At 41.4% G+C, this 26771-nt stretch overlaps 1 long non-coding RNA gene across 1 annotated transcript in view; it reads left to right on the plus strand.

Annotated features, from left to right (window-relative positions):
- The window catches only part of LOC144827478 (uncharacterized), a 165891-nt gene extending 140119 nt beyond the window's left edge, over window positions 1–25772 (plus strand). The window contains exon 3 of the long non-coding RNA XR_013610205.1: window positions 25450–25772. This is a non-coding gene — a long non-coding RNA (uncharacterized LOC144827478). The remainder of the gene's footprint in view (window positions 1–25449) is intronic.
- The last annotated feature ends 999 nt before the right edge of the window (window positions 25773–26771 follow it).

The raw sequence follows: 26771 nt of genomic DNA on the forward strand, positions 1-26771 counted from the left end.
AGAAGAAGAGGTAAACACTCTTTATTTTCAGGGCGCACAGTATACCTTCCTGATACAACGTCCAACATACCTATCATCAATTTCTCCAACAGAAATTAACTGGTGGTCTGTGCCAAGCCTCCTTGGCACCTCGGATGCACCAAACACCAGTTCAAGCTCTGTAGCATCTATACAACAGTAGTATGACTGAAATAGTTTAGAAGGCTGCTCCATTATGTCTAAAAGGGTAAAAATGAAAAACAACTTCAGTACTATGGTTCAACCAAAACCTAAACAATGAAGGAAGACAACTAAGACATCTGGAACTTAAAAGGAAGAAGGTCTTAAACATTACCCATCTCAAAAAGCTGAAAATGCCCAGAATATCATACAAAAACACGATTCGGAAACCCAAAACAACAGTGATCAGATCACAACTAGAGAGAGAAAAAACCAGGCCGAGAAAACTGACATACTAAAACAACAATCAGGAAAACATGCAGAACCCACAATTCTAAACTACTCAACGGACATCTGCAACACCTTTTCCACCTTCGTTGAACCTAAAATTGAAGCATGAACCACTCTATTCCCAGCCAAGCTAGTGCACAACTTAGGGAATACATTAACACCACTCACACCGATCACAGCGAGAATACTGATCAACACATCCCACCTGGCCTAAGAGAAAACAGACCCTTCTGGAACAGGTTCAGATCTCTATCTGAGTGAGAAATCCAGAAAACCATTCAGTCAATGAAACCCATCACACACTTAGACAATCTCATTCCCTCCCCTTTTGTCAACAATATAATCAAAACCATCCCAGTACCTCTGCTAAATGACTTGTGTTATATTATGGATAAAGTACCCTCTGCTGTACAATATAAGGATATTGCAAGTCACCGAGAAGTTCCATACCACACAGAGGACCGAGGTCTAAGGCTGATGTTTGTTATAAGGCTATAGGACAATATCCTTATCATATACTCCAGGGGCTACATTCTCCCATATAATACATGGATACACCATCACCTTTCCCAAACAGAGCTTTGGTACAATGCTCGTTCACATGAAAGAGTGAGAATATTTGCAAACATGAAGATTGAAAATAAACCTCTAGTGCAAAATGAAGCACATCAAATCTCTGTTAGATATTTGTTGGAAACAAATATTAGAAACAGTTCAATACAAGTCAGTTTAAAAAAAAGCTGCAGTAGTTCACAATGTTTAGAAACATGCAGAAAGATTCTACGTTTTCTCTCTCTAAGGAGTGCAAAAACTACACATATTCCATCTGATTGTCACTGTAAGCTATTAAAATAGAGCAGAAGAAAGAAAAGTAACATTCTGTTTGTTGCTTTAAAGAGCTTCTTCAAATACGCTCCCTGATCTGACATGCCTTTCACTTGTATACAAGTATACTACATACTACATTGTGTTGCTGGCTCTGACAGCAGCCACTCAGAACTCAACTGTAATAACTTATAATAGTTGCGTTATCATACCTTTGTCTATAATTAGTGACTTAGAGTATCAACAGCTCTGATCACAAAAGAAATTAGAGACTGGGGTAAATACAGGGATTACAGAATCCCATGCATTCTATTACTATGTGGCTTATGATGATCGAGATGATGTTATGCTATTAGTGTAATTCTTTCACTCTCTCTCTCTCTTTAGGGATCCAAATAGTGGTGTTATCAAAGACAAGGTAAACATCATTAGCACTGCCTCTCGAAATATAAATTGGATCCAACTACATGTATTGCATGATTACTAAATGAAAGGTGAAGGTTTTGATGTGATTAGCACTATATCTGTGGAAGTGCATCAGGTACATATGCAATTAGTGATGGCATACCGAGCATGCCCACATTACAATCGCTAAAAGCTGCATGCATCACAGAACAATATAGAAAACACAAACAATTTGAAATTCCAGTGCTCCTTCACATACATTAAATAACACATCTCAACCAGTGCCTTGCAAATTCTCAGGTACAAGCTCAAAATATTTCCATAGGAGGTCATAAAATACTAGGCATGCCTTTTTGCTCATCAATGAAACAAAAATCCCCATTCAATAATATGTATGTTGCATGATAAAATATTGTTATGGAGTTCCCTCTGTGCCACACACCAAGAGATCTTTCTAATAAATAATGGAATTATTTTTGACACACGGTATAGAATTTTCCTAATCTAACTGTTGGCTGTCTTCCATGAGACAATGAGTGAGAACCTCAACCCTTAATGAAAAGCCCCGTGAGGAGCATGGAGAGTCATTTGATGACCTGGAAGGCGACCATTGCCATCCCATTCCAAGAATAGAAAAAAAGTAAATTGCAGGCCTTGCATTGGAAGCTCTTTTGGGGGGTTCTCTCAAATTGCCCACACAGTTTTTATATTAACTTAGTTAATTTACCCAGATTCTACACTTCACCTACAGTGGCATAGGTCCTCTAATGGATCTTTCTTCATCATAGTAAAAGGTGATAAATCATGATATCTAAATGTTGCCAACCCAATGAGGACCATTAATTGGTAGCCATCTCACAAATTAAAAATCAGGTTTAAGTACACTATTCCCAGTACCATGCTGTAGACCTAGAGTATTGCAATTGGAAAACCCAACCTTCTCAAGACGTTCAATCTAACAAATTGCCCAAACCAGAAGCTCTGCTGTGGATACACAGAATAAGAGCAAAGGAACCTTATATTCTGAGAATAATCTATGACCCTTTCTATCATGCATTAGCAATGAGATATTTGTACGCACAGTTTCTACAGAAAGAACATTAAGACACAACAAAAGACTCAGACATATATTTGATAATTTACTTATAGTGTTAAAGATCCAAAGTCACTGCATATAAGCAACATGTTAAATAGTTTGTTTATGAGTCTTACAGAATGTAATATAAAACCACACATTTATTCAAAGTGAATCTATTTCTAAATACATGTATCCATAAGAGGATGGTTTAGGTTAGAATTCCTTCCACCAACAAAGGCAGAAGGATAGTACAAAAGAGTTCTTTTAGCATGGGCAAAGGAATCAAGTTAGAGTCCACTAAGGAAAGTCCATGGGCATGGGTAAGGGGAATGGAGCAATAATCAGGCAAGTTTAGGTCTGGTCTCTCACCAGACAGCTCCAAATAGTCCAGCAGGCATGTTCATCACCAAAGGGAAAAAGGTAAGAGCATGTAAAGATAGTCAGGTATGCCGTCCAGAAGGATTTTAATCAATCTGCAAGAAGTCTAGCTACCTCCTTGGAAAGTCACCTTTTATACTCCAAATTGTACATTTGTGACATCAGTTGTCACCATTGAATGGTTTGATCATCATTTGACCATTCTTCCATTCACCAGGTATAATATTGATAGTCTAACATATTTTCCCATGTTGCTCATAAGAAACAACTGTCAAGTCTATCCTCACAGGTTAGTTAATAAAGATCTTTTTCACTTTGTTTCTCTTCATGGATTAAGTTCAAAGGTCAAGTTCCCAACAATTCACACACAATGAAGTATTAGAAAATGTCTTGTTGATTAGAGAATGTTGCATACACAGAAAAGAAAAATCAACATTTGAGAAAACGTAACAAATGTCCATTACACCAGGCCATCAAATAATGCAGCCTAAGGGAAAAGGTAATTCAATGCATTTTAAAATGAACATGTCTTATTTAGTAAAATAAACTCATACTTAAGTTCAAGCATAACACAACCTATCAAACATATCATATATGGAAATAATTGTAATATTGTTAATGATTATTACACATAGAAGTTCAACTCTAGTTATGGCCTCCGTCCAAAATTTTAAAAGTATCTATGTGCAAACTATTCTGAAAAATCATTAAAAGAAAATTGTTTATAGAAATCAAAGCCTTGATAATGTCAAGCACTTATACTGAAAGATTTAGTCATATACCACCTTGCAAAAATCTTTTGCATCACTTTTCATTTTGTTATGGTGCATTACAATGAAGGCAATTGAGATGTAAGTTTTATCATTAATTTTTCTTAACAACTTTGTTAAAAATATAAGGTACTCAGTCAATAAATATGTTAAATTCATTATTTTAATAATCTTGCTATTTCTACATATCTAAGCACACTTTTACTGTGCTGGTACTTCAATTTTTCAGTTTCAGTGTTGCTTTTCTAAATCTTTGCAAAGTGCACGTTGGAGATTCATTGTCATAATCAGTTTTTGCGTTGGTTAAAGAGTAATCAACTTTTACACTGTAACACAGGCACGGACAGCAAAGGAGCATGGGCTTGGACAAACATCACAACACTATAGCTGTCAACCCTTCATTCAATGTAGTGTGCATAAATGCTCACTGTGTGAATGTGCCTTTTAACAGTATGACCTAACACTACAGCAACATCCCTGCTTTAGTGTCATCTACCAAACACACGAGTGGCAAGACGTCAGAATAGTGGCGTTATTGGTTATCATATACACAACGTTTGAAGTTGCAATGTTTTATTTAAATCAAACACATACCACAGACTTTTACCCTGTTACTGCAAACTGTGGTTGGTGGTTTTTTGTGATATGAAAAGATCATATTAATTGCTCAGAATTGATGGGAATGATTTTTAAGAAAAGACCTTAACATTTGATTGTAATTCCTTGCTGCTAAAGTCCCATCAAACCGATCTTCGTGATAAATTTCTTATGTGTACTTTTTGCATCAAACATAGCTAATTGTCCCAACCTTGATCTCAGCTTGATGCAACCAAAGAATACACCTGGAGCAATATAAATGAACACTGGTCCATGCTTAGTAAAATGTTATAGGAATAAAAGCAACATATACAGTGTGCAGTGAATAAAGTCTGCAGCAACTAGCCCGAGAGAATGCTTCTGCCCAATTTCCTCTCCAAATATATTGTAGAAATAGTCCTTGTGCCACCTAAACATGAGTGACCACAGGGCATATATGGAACTAAAATAAAGATAGTTCTGTTACATCTGTCAAAATCCATGAGAGTTGCATGGGAACAGCCATGCAATGCCCATGGAATGCCTTCCAGGGTAGAGTAGGGCAACACACTGATTTGTGCCGCATTGAATTATTCCAAATCTATGGAGCCTGTCAGAGCCATGCAAAGTGGCCTTGCATGGCTACATAAATGTCGCTTAATTCCTTTGTCATGCATGTACCATGTTGTGTGGGGCAAACGCGATGCAAACCAGCTCTTAAATAGGCCCTTAGGGATGGCCGAGCTCCCAGAATTTGATTCCACAGAATTCCATGGCATTACATAAAAACTCTGTGAGATTTCATGGGATTCCACCAATGGTTGGATATCCGCATGTCGTGCTTTTCCACTGGCAATGCATGTCACGCTGAAAGATCAGTGCAGATGGCACTACGCGGTACACCAGAGGGCGCAGCTACTTGAGTTTGATTTTGCTGCCACTTGAGTCGGTTTTCTATTTGAGCAGCAGCCTTCTGACCACAAACAGGTGTGACCATCTGTGACTGCCCAAGTTAAAACAATTTCACCAGGTGTCATTCTAACCAGAAATCGCGCTAGGAGATGTGATTCACTGTTAGACCTGGCATCTTTGGCGTGGTTTTCCCTGACTTTTTGCCTCTACCGCCTATGTGTTTGATGCTATGCTGGATTTCGTTTTTGCTGATTTTGATGCTCTGGGCACTTTGCCACTGCTGATCAGTGTCAAAATAGAAGTGCTCCCTGTATAAATTTGTATGGTGATTGGTTATCCAGATTGGTACATTTGTATTACCAGTAGGTCCCTATTAAAGTACACTAAGGGCTGGTAAGTCAAATGCTACTAGTGGGCCTGCATCACTGATTGTTGTGCCACCCACATGAGTAGCCCCAAAGAGATGTCACAGGCCTGCCACCGCAGTGCCCAACGTAGTTCCTAACTGCCATTTTGACCTGACAAGTGCACCCACTTGCAAGGCCATACCTTTCCCTTTCTATGCACATAGGACACCCCTATAGCAGGCCCAAGGTACCCCCCCTGGGCAGGGAGCAGTGTTAGTGAAAGGAAGTACATGTACTGATGTATGTACCATGTCCTGATAGTGAAATACTGACAATTTCGTTTTTCATTATTGAAAGGCTATCTTGCCCATAGGACAGAATGGTAAATGCTGTATAACATGTTTACCTGCATATCTTCCCATAGGAGTGAGATAGAAAATTGGAGTCTGGTATCCCTGAACTCAGAATTTAATAACACCTCTTTTAATAAAGATGGTTTTTAAATTCTGTGTTTGAAAATAACACTTTTAGAAAGTGGCTATTTTCTTGTTCAACGTTTCTATGTGCCTCTGCCTGTTTGTGGATTGACTGTCTGGTTTGAGAGTGACAGGGGCTGGGGTGGCTCCAGGAGTCTGTGTGAGTCAGCGGGGGGCTGAACAGACCTATCTGCATTTGGAGCGGTGGAAGGAATAGCACCTGGGCCTGAATAGGGCTGTGCCTGCCTTCCACAATGCTGGCTCCACCTCCTGTGGTGCATCTGAAGACCCTGGTCCACTTTCAAAAAGGAAGAAGTTGTGCACTGGCAGAGTGCACCCTGAACCGGTTTGAACTGGGTCCAGGACCCCTAACACATAGAGAACAAAGACTTTTTGGGGTATAAAAGTAAGAGCTGAAACCCCTGAAATTAGACTACTTCATGATCCAGAGGGACCTCTGCCAAGGAAGATCCGCTGAAGAGACTGAGGAGAAGAACTGCCCTTGCTGTGTGTCTGGGGCTAGCCTGCAGTTTGCTGTTGCTACTAAGGAGAAGGCAAGGGACTTTGCAGTGTGCTGTGTCCCCCCTACTTGAAAGAAGGACTTTGCTGTGTACTGTCTCCTAAAAAAAAAGAACAAGTCTCCAAGGGCCTGAGGAGAGCTGGCCTCCTGTTGTGGGAACTCATACAAGATCGTCTTTTTCCAAGATCGTTTTTTTCCAAGATCGTCTTTTTCCAAGATCGTTTTTGCAAAGCTCAAGCGTGTGCCTGCCTGCAGTCGGTGACCCCTGTGAAGCTTGCCATACTGTGGGGAGATCGTGAGTTTCCCTGCCCATGCTGCTGTGTTGTACCCGGTCCTGCCTACACTGAGGGACATCGTGGCCTGCGTAGGACCAACAGGGTAAGCGTAATCTACAGCAAAGCCGCTGCGAGGAAATAACAAGGCTGTGCTGCAATCCCCGGCTGCGAGGTGTTCCCTAGCAACCGGGACTCATACACCGATGTCACCGCCGCGAAGAGCAGAGGGCCGCCCTGCAGGACGTCAGCTCGTGCCAAATGAGGGCCGTGCTTGAGTGCGGGAAGGAAGTCCTATCCTTGCCGAAGAAGTGCAGCCGAAGGAGAAGGACTCCTGTTGGAGGATCTCCTAGTGTGGACCCCAGCAGCAGATCAGCGTCCAGGTAAAACGCTCCCAGCCGCTCTATTGTCTGTGTGAGGCCGGGAGCGGGTTTGGAGCCGCTGTCGCTCCAAACCTGAAGGGCAGCTGTTGATTGTGTGGGCCCCTGGGTCTAGTACTTGGGCCTTGCGGAGACTGCAAAAGCGTTTTACCAAGTGCTGAGGGCTCCCCTTTTTCTTTGACATGCAAAAACGGGCCATACCTGCACAGCTGACGTGCTGCGGTGCCGGGCCCACTCAGAGGAGCATGTTGCCTCTCCATAATTCCGGGGGCATATTGTCACTAAATCCAATAACAGAGGCAGCATTTGGCACTCTTTTGACAAATCTGACAACGGAGTTAGTAACTGGCCTAAACCCCATTGATGGGTGAGAGGGGCCTGTGCACCTAGGACAAGTGCTTAACATTGAGAACAACACGTTATACGCAAACAGCCTTTTTTTTAAAAGACACCTTCCATACGTCTGGAACGGTTTTTACATTGTCTTAAAGACTTACAGAATCTACCACTTAGTTTTTTTTTATCATGAACATTCTAAAGGAGAAGTCACTCTGTATGTTGGAATGTCTGTCATTTTGGTCTTACCTACATTTTAGATAAAGATATCTATATTTTTATAACAACCCGTGTGGTGTCCATTTGTGGTGTTTCACTGTGTTACTTTGAGTGTTGGTGCAAATACTTTACACATTGCCTTGGGGATAAGCCTGTCTGCTCGTGCCAAGCTACCAAGGGGTGAGCAGGGTTTAACTACAGTGGGTTTACTACTTACCCTGACTAGAAGCAGGGGTCCCTATTTAGTCAAAGGTACCAACCTCTGCCAACTAGAAATCTAAATTTTTAACATTCACCAACTTACCATTCTGGAGCCGTGAGCAAGAAAACATTCTGCCATGCGGTGATTGATGGAATTTGGTTGGAGCTCCGTTTCACAAGAGTAACACAGAGTCACCAAAATGTTGCCAATTCTAGGGGCAAAATGGAATATTCCTCACACCCCTACTATAAACGCAGAGCTCAGTAACACACACAATAGCACTCAATAAATATGCAGACACTGTGTAATTTAACACACTCCCAACTACACACAACACACAAAAATACAAATACACGCAATATGGCAGGTGGAAATAACACTTTGAACAGTTTCAGAAGGGGCCTCACAAAATAATCACAATCCAAATTACATTACCTAAAGAGAAGCAACAGTGGGCAATCTACATCCAACATCCAGTCTGTTCCTGTTATTTATGACACCCTGCGACAACCAGCCTGTTGGCAGGCACAAGCAACAACAGCAGCAACATGCCCATATCAGCGTAGAGCATAACTATTGATACCAGGCCTACTGGCTTTTTATGGTATTCAAAATCACAAAATCAAGCTTACAGCTGTTGGCAATACATATTATATTACCAGGCAGAAGTTTGGCTTCAGCAAACTATAACACATTATCCCTTCACAATCATTAAATCTAGCCTATTTGCTCTTACAAGGCCTTTCACCTGACAAAAATAAAATCTTTAGACTTTGGTAAATGTTTTTTTGTTATACACAGATTGCCTAACAACCACTCCTCACCTTACAAAACACACTCATAGAGCATTTAAAAGAACTAGTCCACTGTGAGGGGTTTGAAGCAGGTGCCCTTCTATTACTGGACATCAACACGGTCCCTCTGGTAGGCCTTAGGATTGTGGTTTTCTACCTGCACAGGAGGCATATGGGGGTATTCTGCTGCTCTCGGCAGCCCCCAAAACACATGGGGAGCACATTCAGGAATACATACATGTGTTCCCCTTCAGGGGCTTATGGAACCCACTGTGACAGCTCTTTGATGCAACTTTTCTGACCATCCTGCATAATCCCTCCTTTTACTTTTCACAAGGGTTCCCTGATCTAATGGGTGCCCAAACACTCTTGAACTCTAGTGGGTCCCCTGCCCATTCTTGGTTCATTGGGGCAGGGGGATTTGGAGACCATGCAGTATCTCTCCAAGTCACAAAGCCTGTTCTGGCTCTTCATCCATGCTGATGCTGCACTTCAGTACCGTGCTGTGGATCCAGAAACCCCTGTGTTCCCATTCTTCCACTGTGCTTTTCATCTCTAGTGCTCGGAAGCCGATGATGGTGAGTAGATTTCCAGTCACCTGACAGGCCTCCTCCTCACAGGGCTAAGGCACAGGTCTAGAGGCTCCCCACGGACTGAAAGCAATTTCTCTGCATTTCCCTTTCCATTGCCTCAACTCTAATGTCAATATCTTGAAATCCGCTGTCTTGCACCATGGAGAACCCAACATATTATTATATTATTGCTCCACTGGGGGTAGACACAAATGCTACTTAGGATTTCCCGTTTTTGGTAGAAACCCAAGGCACTCCCTTAAATCCACAGAACCAGGGAAGAAAATTATTTGCAAATAATACTGATCCGTAGGGATTCATTTACCCACATACACATCTTAAATGGTATTTAGACAAAATAATAATTAATTAATGATTTTTAGGGAAGAATGTGATTGATATTAAGCATGTACACTATGTAATACTGATTTATTTTATTTATATTTCAGGTGTGGGTTGTCTCATTTGTTGGTATAAAGGGTGGGTAGTTAATTAGGTAACCAATTATTAACAATTGATTTTGCATTTATTATTCATTCTTCAAATGATAAATAATTATGTAAATTATGAAATATTCATACATATTAGCTATATTTGAGGATTAGGCTGCTATCTTTGTAGGGTGGGAAGTTAAGTAGTATTTCATTCACAATTAATTATTAAGTTATTACGAATTATTGAATTGATTATTCAATGTCCTAGACACCTCCCCACCAGATTCCGCATTGACCACAGCACCGAGACTGCCCTAATTGCCACCACCCATGACATCCCCCCTTCTCGACCAGGGACAAATGACAGCCTTCATCCTCCTGCACCTCTCAGAAGCCTTAGACACCATCTCCCACCACACACTAGACACCGCGCCTGCCATCTTTGCCCTGACTGTTAGAGGGAAGGCAGGTGGTGAAGCCGGCGACCCCACTGAGAACTGGGAGTCCCGAGATGCAGCCCCACAAGCATTTGGGCATATTTGAGGTGATCTAGATAGTCGGGAGCCGGCCTCAGGCTGCCTGACCTCAAAATGGTGACTGTCACCGACTATAACCAGGAACTTAAAGCGACACTGTGAGTAGGGCCTCCATAGGGCAAACATACATTGGCGACCATAGAACAGCACCAAAGCTAAGTCCCTGCTCAGTGGGGCATCGCCCTAAAGTTAACTCTTGTGCAGCACCTGCTTTAGAGATGGTTTCCGGCATGGAGCGCAGAGCCACTCACAGGGATAAGAACGAGGAGGGCGCAGCCCCGTGCGGGAAGCGCCCCGCAGTCCCCATCACCACCCCAGCCTCGCTGCTCACGCTAAACGTTGGCGGCTACCAGTACATAACGCAGCGGCAGAGGGGGCAGGCTTGCCCAGATTCGCTCCTGGAGGGCGCAGTAACTGGCCGCGCGCCCTTCCTGCTGGACACCGACAGCCACTTCTTCTAGGACCGTGACAGACTTCTCTTCAAGCTCGTCCTCAACTTTTGCTCATGGACAGTACAGCTATGACTTTGAAACCGACTGCCCTCCTCCTCCTGACTCTCTTACTCATTTCCCCCTCTAGTCTACTGTCCTGTCCTGCCTTCCTTTACTTTTCTTTCTGTTCTCCCCCCTCTTCCTTCCCCTGCCCGTTGAACACGTGGCTGAATGATGGCAAGAATTCCCTGCTCTGTAAATATGCAATATATGTAATCCTGAGTGAATTTGCAATTTGTATATATTTTTATCTCTAACCACTGTTTGTATCTCTTCCTTGAGTGACTTTACAACTTGTAAATTTGTAATGTTTCCCTCCTTTCACTCCACTTGTATATATAACTCTAACCACTAGTATATGTAGTAAACTTTTGTACTTACTTCCATTCCTATGTGATCGTAGAGTGTATCTGTTTGTATCTTTTCCTTGAGTGACTTTACAACTTGTACAATTGCAATTTTTCCTGTTGATATCTCCTATGTAACTCATGTAATCCAAAGTCCTAATGTAACGCAACTGGTTCTTTTGTAAAGTGCTCTGACACCTTCGGGTAATGTTTGTGCTATATAAAATCGCAATAAATAAATAAATAAAATAAAAATCCACGGAAAGGCCCTTGACTGGATATTCTAATTTCTCACAAGCAAAACTCAGCGAGTCAGACTCCCGCCCTACTCCTCGGAACCAACAGAGATCAGGTGTGGAGTGCCCCAGGGATCCTCCCTCAGCACCACCCTATTCAACATCTACATGGCCCCCCCTCGCAATCATTATCAGAAACCATGGGCTCAACATCGTCTCCTGCACCAACAACACCCAGCTCATTCTCTTCCTCACCAAGGAACCAAACATCACCAGGCACACTTTCCAAAAAGGGAGGAAAGCCGTTGCCACTTGGATGAAGAAGAACTGCCTGAAACTCAACTCTGAGAAAACATAAGTTCGTAATCTTGGCTCCACCCCATGTACCAGGGATGACACCTGGTGGCCCTTGCCCTCAGAAATTCCCCCACCTCGACAGACCATGCATGAAACCTCGTCATCAAACTAGACCCATCTCTCATGATGAACTGCCAGATCAATGGCATATCCTCGGCCTGCCTCAACGCCCTCCTCATACTCCAAAAAAACATTCAGGTGGATCCCACCCAAATCCAGAAAAACGGTCATGCATGCCCTCATCAGCAGCAGTCTGTACTATGGCAACACTCACTATGCCGGAATCAACAAGAAACTACTTTGCAAGCTCCAGACCATCCAAAATTCCACAGCCAGACTAATACTAAAGATCTCCCACCACCCCCACATCTCCCAACACCTCAGTGATCTCCATTGGCTCCCCATCAAAAGAAGTATCACCTTTAAATGTCCGACTCATGCTTATGAGAACCTCCACAACATTGGACCAGCATACCTAAATGACGGCCTTTCCTTCCAGGCACCTTAGAGACACCTCCAATAAGCTGACCTCTCTCTGGCCACCATTCCGCATATCTACAAGACCAGAAAAGGAGAAAGTCCTTCTCCTTCCTCGCAGCCAAGGCCTGGAAGAACCTCCCCCTCCACCTCTGGCAGACCCCCACACTGCCCCAGTTTAGGGAGAACCTCATGACCTGGCTCTTTGGATGATCCAGTTACTCAGTGAATCTGTGCCCCCCCCAGCACATTGAGACCCTCACGGGAGAGCAGTTGCGCTTTACAATCCCCTGATTGATTGAATTATGTACATTATGCAATACTGATTTATTTTAGGTATATTTTGGTTGTGGGTTGCTACGTTTGTAGGGGTATAGGTTGAGAACTTAAGTAATAATAATACATAATAATGTATAAGAGATACTGAATTGATACATAATTATGTAAATTGTACAATAATAATATATATTGGTTATATTTTGTTTGATTTTAGGTGTGGGCTGCTGAGTGTGTCGGGTTATAGGGTGGAAAGTTAATAAAATATTCATTATTGAACAATTATTTAATATTGTTAATTAATAAATTTAATTGGTTAATAATTGTTTAAATTGTGTTATACTTATTTATTTTGTTATATATGTAGGGCTATAGGGTGGGAAGTAAATTGAGTAAGAAATACACACCAATTAATTTTAACTTGAAAATTAATTATTAAATTGTTTATGAATTTTTTAAATTGGTATTTTTTTTATAGATCGATATATATGTATATCTTACTGGCGGTCACCAGTAGGTAGTTATATTTAGGACCCAGTTTCAATGGAAAAAGCATTTTTTGACTTGCCTAAACCTTTGCCTCGTTTGACCAATCAGCATGAACGTTTTCCAAACAACTGTCAAAGTAGGTTTGGTGTCTCATGAGGGTGATCCATGCAGTAGGGACCGTGAAATAGGGGCGCAAAATAAGGGAACATTTGATATGTTAATTTCCATAGGAACTTGTTGTCGAATCAATCCCCGAACTGCTGGATGAAATAACACCAAATTTGGCAGAAAGGTAGATGTTATTACACAGATTGTGCTTTTTTTATTTGGTGCAAATCCGTTCAGTAGTTTTTGTGAAATTAAATCCAAGCAATATAATGATATCTCTAGTTGCAGATATTTTGCAGCAGTGTTGTGGCAATTATGGTGCATTCATGATGTGTTTGACGGAGTGCGAGCTATTAGAGGTGCTCTGATTGGCTGGACACACCCTGAATGAATTTGAGGCAGTTTTGTGATGATCGTGGTTAAATCGGGATGTGTGCGAGGTAAATCTCAAAAGCGCACCAGCAGGAAAGCTATGATTGGCTGGCGCAACCTGAACAGAAAGATACAGCTGCCATTTTATCGATCAGGAACAGCTTCCTGGACTGAAAATTTCAGAGAAAGCTAATATAAGGGGTCAGGTTGGAGGTAGTCTGACACCATGTTTGAGAAATAGGGGTGTTAGTGACACAAGTTATGTGTCTGGAATATCATTTTTTAATCGCACGGATATTCATGACAACGCCGTGACTACCAGCATGGCCCAATGTACCATCGCAGTGATGTCACGAATATTGCGGTGATGTCGAAAATATTGGTGAAAACATAGAAAAGATACATATATTTGTGCACACTTGCAAGTCACAGTCACAGACCTATGTATGCACTCACAAACTCACTCAAACATTAATACACTCTTTCACCTACCCACTCAGACACTAATGCACCCACTCACAGACTCACTCAGAGAACCATGTGTGTAATCACATAAATATTCAGAGGCAAATACACCCACTCCAAGATTCACTCAAAGACTCATGCACCCACTCACAGACCCACTCAGACACTGACACACCCACTCAAAGTCCTACTGTGAGACTTATGCTTCCACTCACACACCCACTGAGAGATTGATGCTCCCATGCACCGACCCACTCAGAGACTCTTGCACCCAGTCAGAGCCCCACTCAGATACTCATGCACTCACTCACAGACCCACTGAGAGGCTTTTTATTCAAATGAAACATCCCATGTTAGATAGACCCACTCAGAAACCTATGCACTTACACACAGATCCATTCACAGAGTCATGTACCTATTCACATACCAACTCAGAGACTCATATACCCACTCACAGGTCTACTCACATGCTTATGCACCCACTCACAGACCCACTGAGACTTATGCTTCCACTGACAGATTCACTGAGAGATTGATGCATTCACTCACAGACTGAATGAAAGACTCATGAATCTACTGACATACCCACTCACAGATTATATACCCACTCACATACCTATATGCCCTATCACAGACCCAGAAGACTTTTGCACCCACTCACAGAAACCAGTAAACCATTAATACACACTGTTATAGAGATATTTAGAGACCGATACATGTTTCTAAATAGTTAATTAGATAGTGATGTATCTAGTGTGATGGTTTGAATGAATTATATAGTTATCATTTTTTAGTGTTATGGTGGCTATTGAATTCCTGTTTTCGCAATATATTGGCGATGGTCAAGTTTCCAATGATATCGCAACTCCCGGTGTCACTGTGAAAATGGAAAATAGGTTTGAGAGATGGTTTTTATTTAAACTCGCTGGAAAAACATGACTTTAGAGAATACAGTAAGAAACCCCTAGTGTATACAATACTGGAATATGTGTGCATATATGTGTTTTACACTTTAATGGAAAAGCCGCCATTGTTGCAGTTATCAACGTCATTGTGACAGCCTAAAAACCCTTGAAATTAGAAGAAAACACTTGAGACTCAATGTCAACCAATCACATAGAGTCAATAGGCAATATATGGTTCACAATTTAATTAAGTCACAAAATGGTTCCATACTTTACAAATGACCAAAAACAGCAACAGTGCCCCGGGGAGGGAAGGGGAAGGTGCAAGGAAAATATGTGGGTTTGGGGGATAAGTAGTGAAATAATACTGATCAGTAGGACCCAATTCAAATGATAATTGCAATACGTGTTGGCTTATAAATATAGTCACACTGAGTACATGAATGTTACACAACATTTAAAACAAAAGCCTCCAAAGGTAACCAGTTGGGTTAATACAGCAATATGGTTGGTTCGTGGGTAAAGGAAAAGATCGTCGACGTTTCAACCCCTCTTGTTCTGGGTAACGATGTAACCTTAGGCTGGGATCTTCATCAGGACACACAGGGAAGGGGCAGGGAACCGTGATTGAAAGTCATCACGGTTCTTCGAATTCATGGTGGGTGTGGACCAGAGGCTCCAATTAAATTGTGAACCATATTTTGCCTATTGACTCTATGTGATTGGTTGACATTGAGTCTCAAGTGTTTTCTTCTAATTTCTTCTCTTTATCCTCAAGTTGTTTCTTTGCTTTTCTCATTGGTTCCACGCTGGGACCACTTGTTACTGTACCCTTTGCAACCCAGGTCCCAGTGACTACTTTGGGTATGCCCCCCTCTCTGTACTACTAAATACCCTTGAAAACTGAAAATTAGTTTCAAAGATGTTTTTCAAAAAACTAAGCATGAGCGCAAAATCCGCTCCGATCGCGGATTTTGCGGATTTTCGGTAAATCCGCGATCCGCGAACTCTCGCGAATTTACCGAGAATCCGCAATCCGCGATCGGAGCGGATTTTGCGGTCAAAAGTTCAAACCTAAATAATTTACGATGGCGCCGGCAAGCTGCCAGCGCCATCCTCAAATGGTTACTTAATTAGCTTCGACAGGAAGCTCTAACAGATAAGATAAAGCAGGGGCTCGAGCGCCTGCTTTATTTTATCAGTTGGAGCTTCCTGTTGAAGCTAATTAAGTAACTTTTGCAGGATGGCGCTGGCAGCTTGCCGGCGCCATCGTAAATTAGTTACATGGTGTGTCTTTCTTCGTGAATAAATATGTGCCCTAGTTGAAGCTTAAATTCAGTGACTCATTCATCAGCCCAAAAATAATCACGTGGCTTTCACGTGCGCAATCCCCGTGCTGTTCCTGTGACCAGGGGCTTCTGTCTCTTAATCTGCTGCTCTGATCGGTCTCTGACCTTTTGTATTCACACAAGGGGCATGTGCGCTCGCATGGAAGCCCCGTCCGTTTGGCCCCGCCCACACACTCGAGGTGTGCACCCGCCCGTCTTCCCGCCATTTACCCACTATGATGGACATTTCACTCAAGGGACCCCCCCCTGCGCACTTCGGCGCGATTGCATAGTAACACACACTTGGTCGCTGGAACTAGTTGAAGCGCAAATGCAGTGACTCATTCATCAGCCCAAAAAAAATCGTGAGCGTTGGGAGGCTGGGCAGATGTGCCTTCTTCCCAAATATACCATCGGAAATCCGCTGTGATGCTGCCCAGAGGCATTTGCATCTTTGGCTTTCACGTGCGCAATCCCCGTGCTGTGACCAGGGGCGTCTGTCTCTTAATCTGCTGCTCTGATCGGTCTCTGACCTTTTGTATTCACACAAGGGGCATGTGCGCTCGCATGGAAGCCCCGTCCGTTTGGCCCCGCCCACACACTCGAGGAAGCCCCGCCCCCAAATCCGCCAATCCGCAAAATCCGCGGATTTTGCGGATCCACGATCCGTGAATCCGCAAATTCGTGAATCGTGGATCCGCAAAATCCGCCCATGCTTACAAAAAACGTACTAAAAAACATGAGTTTAAAATATTTTTTTAATGAAGCATGTATATAGTATGTTTTTGTACAATGTTTTGAATGGATTTTTTTTGTTATTATTTTTGGATGTGCTGGGGCTGTTGAATGTCTGCTTTCGTTTTGCAATTTCATGACTTATTTCCAACCATAGTAACATTGTTGCAAATTTCAAAAATTATAAAAAAATATATATAACAAGAAAATTAACAACATTTTTGGCTCTTGGGTGGCTCTCACAAGTGCCTTTTGGTTGGAAGTGTGTATAAGACAGCTAGATAAGACTGAATGCTGAATTTCAGGTTGCTTAGGAGCACCCAGTTCCCTTCATTTGTAAAGTAAACTCCATCACTTCTATAGATTCCATGCATGTTAAAATACAGATTGTTGTTGTAGATAGAGCCCATTTTATGGTCTCAGAGGAAAGAAAAAACAGTGTTATTGACATGTTTCCTGGCGTTGTCAATCTGTGGACAGAATTGATAAGATGCTGACCATTCACAAGTGGAGATACAGTAGTCTCAAATGAAGGACATTATTTTATGTGCTGCCTTTCCCTTGATCACAGAGTGGAAAGTTGAAGAGGCTGCCATTTTATAGTTGCTTTTGATGAGAGTGGTGTGCTATCCACAAAGAGCTAAAACTACAATATAATCTACAAACCAAATTAACTGGTATGATTATAATTTCTAATTATTTAAGGAATGTACATTAGAAATGAAGATGTATATGGGAGTTTGATAAAAAAAAGAGTATCACAGTGATGTGAAATAAAATGGCAGTTGAACTGTATCTGGTGGAAGGTATGTGTTTAAGATGTTAGTACTGTTGTAAGTTTCCATGAACAATGCCTTTAAAAAAAACAATATTTTAAATGTCTAAGCTTCATATGCAGAACAGACATATCTATGTTATTTGTATCCTGGGAACTTTAGTACATTTAGTCACATTATTAAACAGGAGTATTGTAGTCATGAATAAAACAAGAAAATATGCTGTGCCTGTATATGAGTTATAAAGTAGTAATACTTGTTAAATATGTATTTGGAAGTGTTTGTCAATGAGGTTTTTTTTATTTATATGACCGGATTACATATGTTTAGATGGTGAGATGTGGTTTTTCTGGCAGTAGATAGTTATATGTACGATGATACGATTGAATTTACATAAAGATGTAAGGAACTATATATTTTTTGAAAGATGGCTTTAAAGTGTATATCTATTATGAAATCACATATATGTTTACACAGTGATCTATGTTCTTTGAGGATGCCATAAATCTGATGTACATGGTAAGGGTGGTGCATTTCTTGAAACATTCTCTGTTTATTATTGAGGAGGTTAATAATACAGAATATCTATTGAGAGTTCTTGTGTTAGCTTCACGTTGTGTGTAACTTTTCTTTGAGAAATACTTAATATATGCTTTAAAGGCACAAGAAATATTTGAGAAATAATGTAGGTAGGCCATTAAGAAAAGGTGTTGTGCTTTGAAAAAGTGTGAATTGTTGTTTTCAGTTTTAGAAATGTACTGATGCATGTGCACGCTGAGTGATAGAGCAATGTGTGCTCCTAGAGAGCCATGCATCCAATTATATATATGTCAAGTGTGATATCTAGACTTCACTTGCACATTGCTTAGTAGAAAAGGATAGACATACTAAAACAGGTAGTTTCATACTGATAGGAGGACTTAAACAATGGGTCACAGATATAGTCACAACTGTTAAATATCTAACAGCAATGGAGGTACTTTCACAGTAAGCCAGGCACTCATCCAATCAGTCAGCCACTACTGAGGGACTCATCGAATCACTCATGCACAGTCCACACACATATTCAATGACTCAGGCACAATATATATAGAGTCTTGCAATCACGCAGGCATTAAATAGGTAGTCATTCAACTATGCAGGCTTTACCCATGCATTCATCCAATCACCCGGGCACTAACCATTCACTTATACAATCACCAATACTGGAGCTATGCAGTCATTCAAATACCCAAGCACAACTCATGAACTCATCCAAACACCCACTTACAACCACTGCACTCATGGAAAAACTGAGGAACAACCCTGCACAACAACCCTGCACTCATCTAATTATGCAGGCAGTACCATTGCAGGGTACATATCATCCATCCAGTACCTAGGCACTCATTCAATTACTGAGGCAATACTGTTGCACTAATACAATCACCCAGTAGTACACTTGGTTTCATGCAATCACTCAAACTTCAAGAATGACTCATGCAATCAGCCAGGCACTACTGATGCACTCATTTAAGTACCCAGGCACTATGTGTTCATAAACATAAAGGCAGTAGCCATGTACTCATTTAATCACTGAAACACTACTTATGCACTCATCGAAACTGCTAGATGCTATGTACGCACTTTAACAATCATGTGTGCACTCTCCATGCACTCGTACATCACCTATTGACAATGCATGAACTTCTGCAATCATCCAGGCACTAGAGTTGAACTCACTTAATCATCCAACTCCTATCTATTCATGTATTAAATTATTTAGGCATTAGTCATGCATGTATCTAATCATACAGGCAATACTCATGCACTCATCCAAACACCCAGATAGCAGTGATATACTCATGCAAACACGCAGGCAGGAACTATGCAGCTGTGTAACAACCCACGAAATTTCCAAATACTCACGGAATAATCCAGGCACTACCTGTCTCATCAGGGACTCACCTAGGCATTGTCTATGCACTCATTTAATCATCCAGGGAATATTGATGTATTCAACCAAAAACACATGTATTTACAAATTTTAGTGAGGAATATGTAGGCTTTTAGAACTAGATGGTGAATTTTAGATGCAACCTGTCACACAATCTGCATTCACTCGGAACAATTAGTGGCAATTAGAGCTCTGATAGAGATCAATGTGCAGATTTTTATATACACACTTTCCAAAATTGTAAATATAATACATTGATGTAGAAACGTACTGAGATAATAAAGTCACCAGTGGCACAGTGGTAGAGAGGCACACACAATTAGCTCTTATGTTGTGTTTTCAGATTTACAGTGTTGAGACGCTGCATGAACTTCCACACTTTTGTTGATGTTCATTTTAGAATTTACTACAGAAGAGCTAAACTGGTCTTTCACCATGTATGAATGAAATCTGAGATATGGTGCAGCTGTGTTGTAGAAGAGAGTGCTATAATGTTAAAAGGTAATTAATAAATACAGTTTTGTGTTTTGTTTTGAGTTTGGGATATTGAACTAAGTGCATGTAGTTATATAGCTAGGTTCATCTGTAGATTTAAAACTGCAACATAACATAACAACTGTTTTTGTATTATGTGAAAGTCAATAGTAAAGTAGTTGGTACTTTGGCTATAGTAAAAATCAAAATATAAGTATTTTTTACAAAACAATATACACATAACTACAGACAGTTATAATGCCTACAAAACTTTGTAGGAAAAAGCAACAGAAGCAACTATAGTATCTCTTCACAACTGACACACAAAAGGGAAAAACTGCAGTAAAAAGCTCCGAAAGAAAAACAGATAATGGTAAGAGGACACCGTCATGTCCTAAAAATATATCTGGACACCTGCAAAGATTTGAAAATAATGTAAATCAAAACCAAACTATGAGAAACAATAAGAGTGGACAAAATCTGTATCAGAAAAACAGGACAGAATGTAACAAAGATGGACACACCTTAACCAGGAGACAGAAGCAGTTTAATAAAATCAGAGCCAAGATGTTTAGAGGTAAAGTGGCTGTAAATGTATTGAGAAATATGAAGACCTACAGAATGAGGAGAGATTCACTAGAACAGAGACAACAAGATGGGGGAGTAGTTGATAAGGCCTTTGCTTTGAAGAGGAAGCCTTTCATTTTGATTATAAATAGAATGAAGACTCCTGACAAAATATAGTTGTTCATGAGGAGACAAAAACAGAAGAAAAGATTAGTCAATAGAAGTAACTTTTGTACAGTTTTTAGAGGAGAATGGATAAATACTTCTACTGCAGAGGCTTTCTTTAATGAAAAAAGCTATCTGCAGGATAACACATTAGTTCATGATATTGGTGAAAGAGGACAATGTTATGAAAGTGATTTGAATATGACTGGGTCCAAACTGGGGTGGCATGGTGAGCAAAAGAACAATGGATTGAACCTATATCTTTGTTATTGGGGGTGAATGTTTGCTTCTGTCCCTCAATTGTTCCTTTAGCATGAAATGAAGAATAACACTCCTTTAGCAAAAGAGGTGACGTGTCTAGAAATGTAGAACAAGTTATTGAAGAAGAGGTACAGGGATGGTGCAGTCAGGCCCTGTATACAAATAGTATCATTATAGTGTTTGTAGTATTTGACAGCAATCCATTGATGTACTGAGAACATTTTTACATATTTTTCCAACGTGAAGTTTAAAATACAAAATAAGTAGTTTACAAGGATTTTGCAATGTCAGAAAGCATTAAAATTTGGAGGGACACTCAGGGCCTTATCTACAACAAAGTAACGCAGCACAGTGCCCCAAGCCATTTGGCTGTGCTGCGCTGTGTTACTTTGGAAGCAAAGGGATACATCATATCTACAATGATACAAATTATCCTTCTGCTCTCCCCTGTGCTGGCGCACAATGGGCTGCCATGCGTCGATGAAGGCACCCTTGCTCCATGGTGCAAGGGTGCCTGCTCTGCCGGTATAGTTGTTTTTGTGCATGAGGGGACACCTTCCTGCACAAAAACAATTACAAGAGGTGATTTTCTCTTTCTATGTGTGCTGCAGAATGTAGCATGAATAGAAAGAGGAATAAACGAGGAGAAATGAAACCTTTCTCCTCGATGCGCCTCCCTACGCCTCCCCTGGGGACATGTAGCATACTAATGCATTTCCAAGTTTACGGTTTCTCGTAAATCTGGAAATGTGGCAGAAGCCATGGGTGTGGGAACACCAACAGCAACACCCATGGCCCGCCCCTTTCACACAATGCCCTGCATGTAAAGGGGCTATTATTACAAGGACACGCAAAGCCACGCACGGTGGCTTTACGTGTCCTTGTAAATATGGGGCAGAAGGATGCACTGCCGGTTCATCACAAAAAGTGATGCACCGAATGGGCAAGGGGCTTGTGAATAAGCCCCTCATTACCTTGTTTATCAAAGACTGTGTGAAAAAGTACCTTTTATCATTTCAGGATGTAAGCTGTACACCTCTCAACAATGCAGAGTTTAGTTAGGAGGTTGTACTATGTGAAACTTCCTGCTTTATGTTTATGAGAATTGAATAGAGCACTCTTGAATGGTATTGTGGCAGAGATAGACAGATTTGTGATGATGATTTATTTGTAGAGGAACAGTTTGTCTTGTCCACACATTATGTTATATGTAAGTACTGTTACAATAAATTAGAAGGTAATAGAATGCCAGCTAGAGCTGTGCATAGCAAGTCAATACTGGTTCCTATTCCAGAACCACTTCAATAAATGTTTATGAATCAATTCTTGTCCAAAGTCTACATCCATTTCTGGCTAAAGCCTGTATGAAGCCAAAGACCGGTAAGTGAACTCTAGGCCTGGGCAGTAAATTCCGTTCCGCTCGCGGAATTCGGGTAATTTTGCGTTCAGCGGAGAACACGGAAAAGCCAAAAATTCTGTGATCCGCGGCTTCGCAGAATTTTTTGCTTGTTTGCGCTTTCAAAATGCGTGTTCACTAGATATTTCCCACTAAGCATGCAAACAGCGTTCATGAACAGGAAAGATATCATCATGAACAAGCGGAACAAGCAATTCTGTGTGTTCGCGGAACTTTTGCGTGCTCGCAGAGATTTTTTACCGTTTCACTGAGCTTTGCGTAGCGCGACTACGCAAATTCTGTTCACCCCTAGTAAATACCAACAGAGCTGGAAAAAGGTTTAAAAGGTAGAGTACTATACTGGATTAGTAGTATTTTCCCAAAATATTCAACTTTTAATGGTACTGCTAGGACTATTAGAGGAAGAGGATGCAAAAATCAATGAATTATTTGGTTTAACTTATAAATAGAAACACAATTGAGAACATTGTGAATTCACCTGTGGCAGTGAAATTTAGTCGGAACTATTCCTCTATTTGTCATTACTAGATTGTAAAGCTGTTTACCCAAAAACGCCTATCACAATATGACCTGTCCAAGTTGCAGATTAGAAATTAGGTGTATGTTTTTATTACAAACAAATCAGAAATATGTCAAATTCATGCTACAATGATGCAGAGTGGATGGTAGGTAATTAGAAACTGAGGGGCAGATTTACAAGCCCCTTGCGCCACTTTTGTGTCACTTTTCCCCGGTTAAAAGTGACACAAAAGTGGTGCAAGGGGCTTGTAAATTTGCCCCCTAGATTACAAACTTTGTAGCTGGACAAATTTCAATTAAAAAAAAATATTCACAACTATAGCAAATATATTTCAAGAAGGATTTAAATTAACCTCTACACACTACACAACATATTAAAGATGTTAAACAGGATGGATAGAGTGCAATGACATAGAGATGTCATTCAAATCAAGACAATGTAAAAAGCTAATATATCTGCTATTTCTAGAACCAAACTTGTAAGGACAATTTAGAGTAGTAAAATCGGGTATTGTGCTGAAATGTTATGGTATGTTATGTTATGTTATGTTATGGGAACTTATATCGCGCACAGCTGCTCCAGCAAAGGAGCGTCCTGGCGCTTGACAAGGTAAACAACACAACACAACTAAGAAAGCAGCAGACAGAAAAAAAGAGCCGGCAGGCTTAAAGGAATAGAAAGGTCTTGATGGCCCTACGAAATGAGAGGAGATCATCCAGCGCACGGATCTTTAAAGGCAGAGAGTTCCACAAGACCGCAGCCCGAACTCTAAAAGAGCGGCCTCCAACTCGGCTAAGCTTAAACCGAGGAACCACTGCGAGTTCCTGGCCCAAAGATCTTAAAGAACGGGCAGGGACGTACGGAGACAAAAGGTTCGTAAGAATCTGGGCAGGGGAGCCCTTAAGAATTTTATAAGACAGGCAAAGCACTTTAAATTGAATCCTCTGCTTAACCGGCAGCCAATGAAGGGAACGCAGAGTGTTGGCAACGGAACAGAACCTAGGCAGACCCACCACTGCTCTGGCTGCCGCGTTCTGAACACGTTGCAGACGAGTGATTTCGACCTGATTAACCCCCACCAGGAGGGAGCTGGCGTAGTCAAGCCGAGAAACCACCGTTGCCTGCACCAAAAGCTGCCTAGTCGAGGCATCAAAAAATTTCAAGACTGGTCTTAGACCTCGCAAAATGCCAAAACAGCATGCAGCGGTTCTCTTGGTGTGAGAAACAAAGCTAAGGGAAGGATCTAACCACACCCCGAGGTTTCCTATCTCCGTTACCGGAGTCTGGGTGGTCCCAAGTACAGGAGGCCACCATATGTCGCCCCAGAGTTCCGCCTGCTTGCCGATGATCATAATCTCTGTTTTTTTTGCGTTCAGCTGGAGACAGTTGGAATTCATCCAGCTGGCAAGCGCCCTCAGTCCATTCTGGAACCTTGGGGCATCCAAGTGAGAGTCCCCGCTGAGCGTGACCGCCAGCTGAGTGTCGTCAGCATATGAGACCATAGTCATGCCCCACTGCTTGACAACATCAGCCAGCGGCCTCACGTATAGGTTGAACAACGTGGGACTCAGCGAGGATCCCTGGGGAACCCCAAGGCCCAGAGGATGGAATTTGGACTGGTAGGGCGGAATAGCCACGCAGAAAGATCGATCGGCGAGAAAAGAGCGGAACCACTGGAGGGCAGTCCCTATGATGCCAACTTCCTCCAGGCGCTGAAGAAGAATCTTGTGAGAGACGGTATCAAAGGCGGCGCTGAGATCTAATAAAACAAGCGCCGCCGTTTGACCCGAATCTAGCACCGTGCGCAGGTGTTCCACCATGGAGAGAAGGGCTGTCTCCGTGCTGTGGCCAGCACGGAAACCGTTTTGCGTAGGGTCCAAAATATTTGCCCGCGAGCGATGGTCTGAAAGGGCCATATTCACATGTGCCTCCGCTACTTTCGCAGGCCACGGAAGGAGCGATATCGGACGGTAGTTTATGAATTATGACTTTCATTGCCATTATTCGGCCTATCAGGTCTCCTGTCTACAGCATGTTGTTAGAAATGAAAGACTGTTTTTACGTGAAGGAAATGAATTTATAACACATTACAGGACAACATTCTGTGACTACAGAGAGAAACTAAACAGAGGTACCTAAATACTAGCAGTCTTAAGTTGCATCTAAGAAGTCTCTTTTCCACTTCACCATTGTATTTTGTTTTGGCTGCCTAATCCTCAAAATGAAATTGTGATACATTTTTCTTTTTTTACATTTTCTCACCAGGAGATGGAGCAATTAAAGAAGAACAAAGATTACCAACTATGATTTTTCACATTCTGGAAAATTAGATGCACAGACTGCTTCCCAGTTGTTATGATGGTATTATAATCCATACAGAAGGTCTCAAAACTCTTTAGTTCCGGTGACATTTCACTGCATCTTCTCAGCACTTCAGCTGAAACGTTGTTTTCAGGAGCAGGGGCTGGAGGTCGGGAGAGGTAGGACCCTGCTCCTTTTTTTCTATGTGCAATCTTAAATTGCTTCTTCTGGTATGTTTTCAAGTGGTACAACATGCTAGTTGTACTACATGGATACTTTTTTGCTGTTCCCCCCAGATGATGTCTTCTCACATATGCCGCACCTTACCAATTTAGTTGTGGTCTGATTACCAGATGGAATAGTGAAAAAATGTCAAGCAATGTTTTGGTTTTTTCATTTGTGGTTGCTCATGACAAGACTGTTCAGGTGCAACTGAATTCTGCTGCTTTTTAACCCCTTGGCTACGGGGCGTTTTCACCTGCTGTGCGGGGGGAGGGGGGCCGTGCGCGGCGCCGCCATGCTGGTGACAAGCTCAGCTCGTCATGAGGCATAGCGGAGCTGCACTCATGGCGAGCTGAGCTCGTCACAACCACACCCATTTTGGAACGTTCAGCACAGCTGGGAAATTATCCCTGCGTGTGAACGTTCCAACGGTCATGACGAGCTCAGCTCGTCATGAGTACAGCTCAACCGTGCCTCATGACGAGCTGAGCTCGTCATGAGCACGCAACGGGTTAATAACTCCAACTAGTTATACGTCTTCGGTTGGTTCTTTTGATTCCATTTTACTTTTCTGGAATAATTGGAAAAAAGTTAAACACCAGCACTATTTTCAAAATGAGTTTGGGTGACAAGGGGTAGTTTGATGTGTGAATAACATTTTTTTGTTTTGTAGTTATGTTGATTTTGTGAGTTCTGACGAACTTTTTTTTTTAAATTGTTAATTTTGTTAAATAAAGTTAAACCATTATATCACTAAACAGTTAGACTCAACTTTCTGTAAAATGTGTCTATATATCTCTTTTACAATTTGTCATTTGCATTAGTGACTACTGATGTCATTACATCCTCCGGTGTTGCTGTGAAGAAGGAAAACATATTTTTTATGTAGGTATTTCGACAAATGAATACAAAGGGGAATGTTAAATTAGTATCTTACTAAATAGCTACACTAAAACTTTATGTAAAATATGTCTATATATGTGTTTTAAACACTGTATTAGCAGTGTGTCCTTGGCAATTGTCCTCATAAAATCACACAAGCACAACCTAATTTGTCCACTTGT

This window comes from Lissotriton helveticus, chromosome 4_1, assembly GCF_964261635.1.
Source record: "Lissotriton helveticus chromosome 4_1, aLisHel1.1, whole genome shotgun sequence".
NCBI lineage: Eukaryota > Metazoa > Chordata > Amphibia > Caudata > Salamandridae > Lissotriton > Lissotriton helveticus.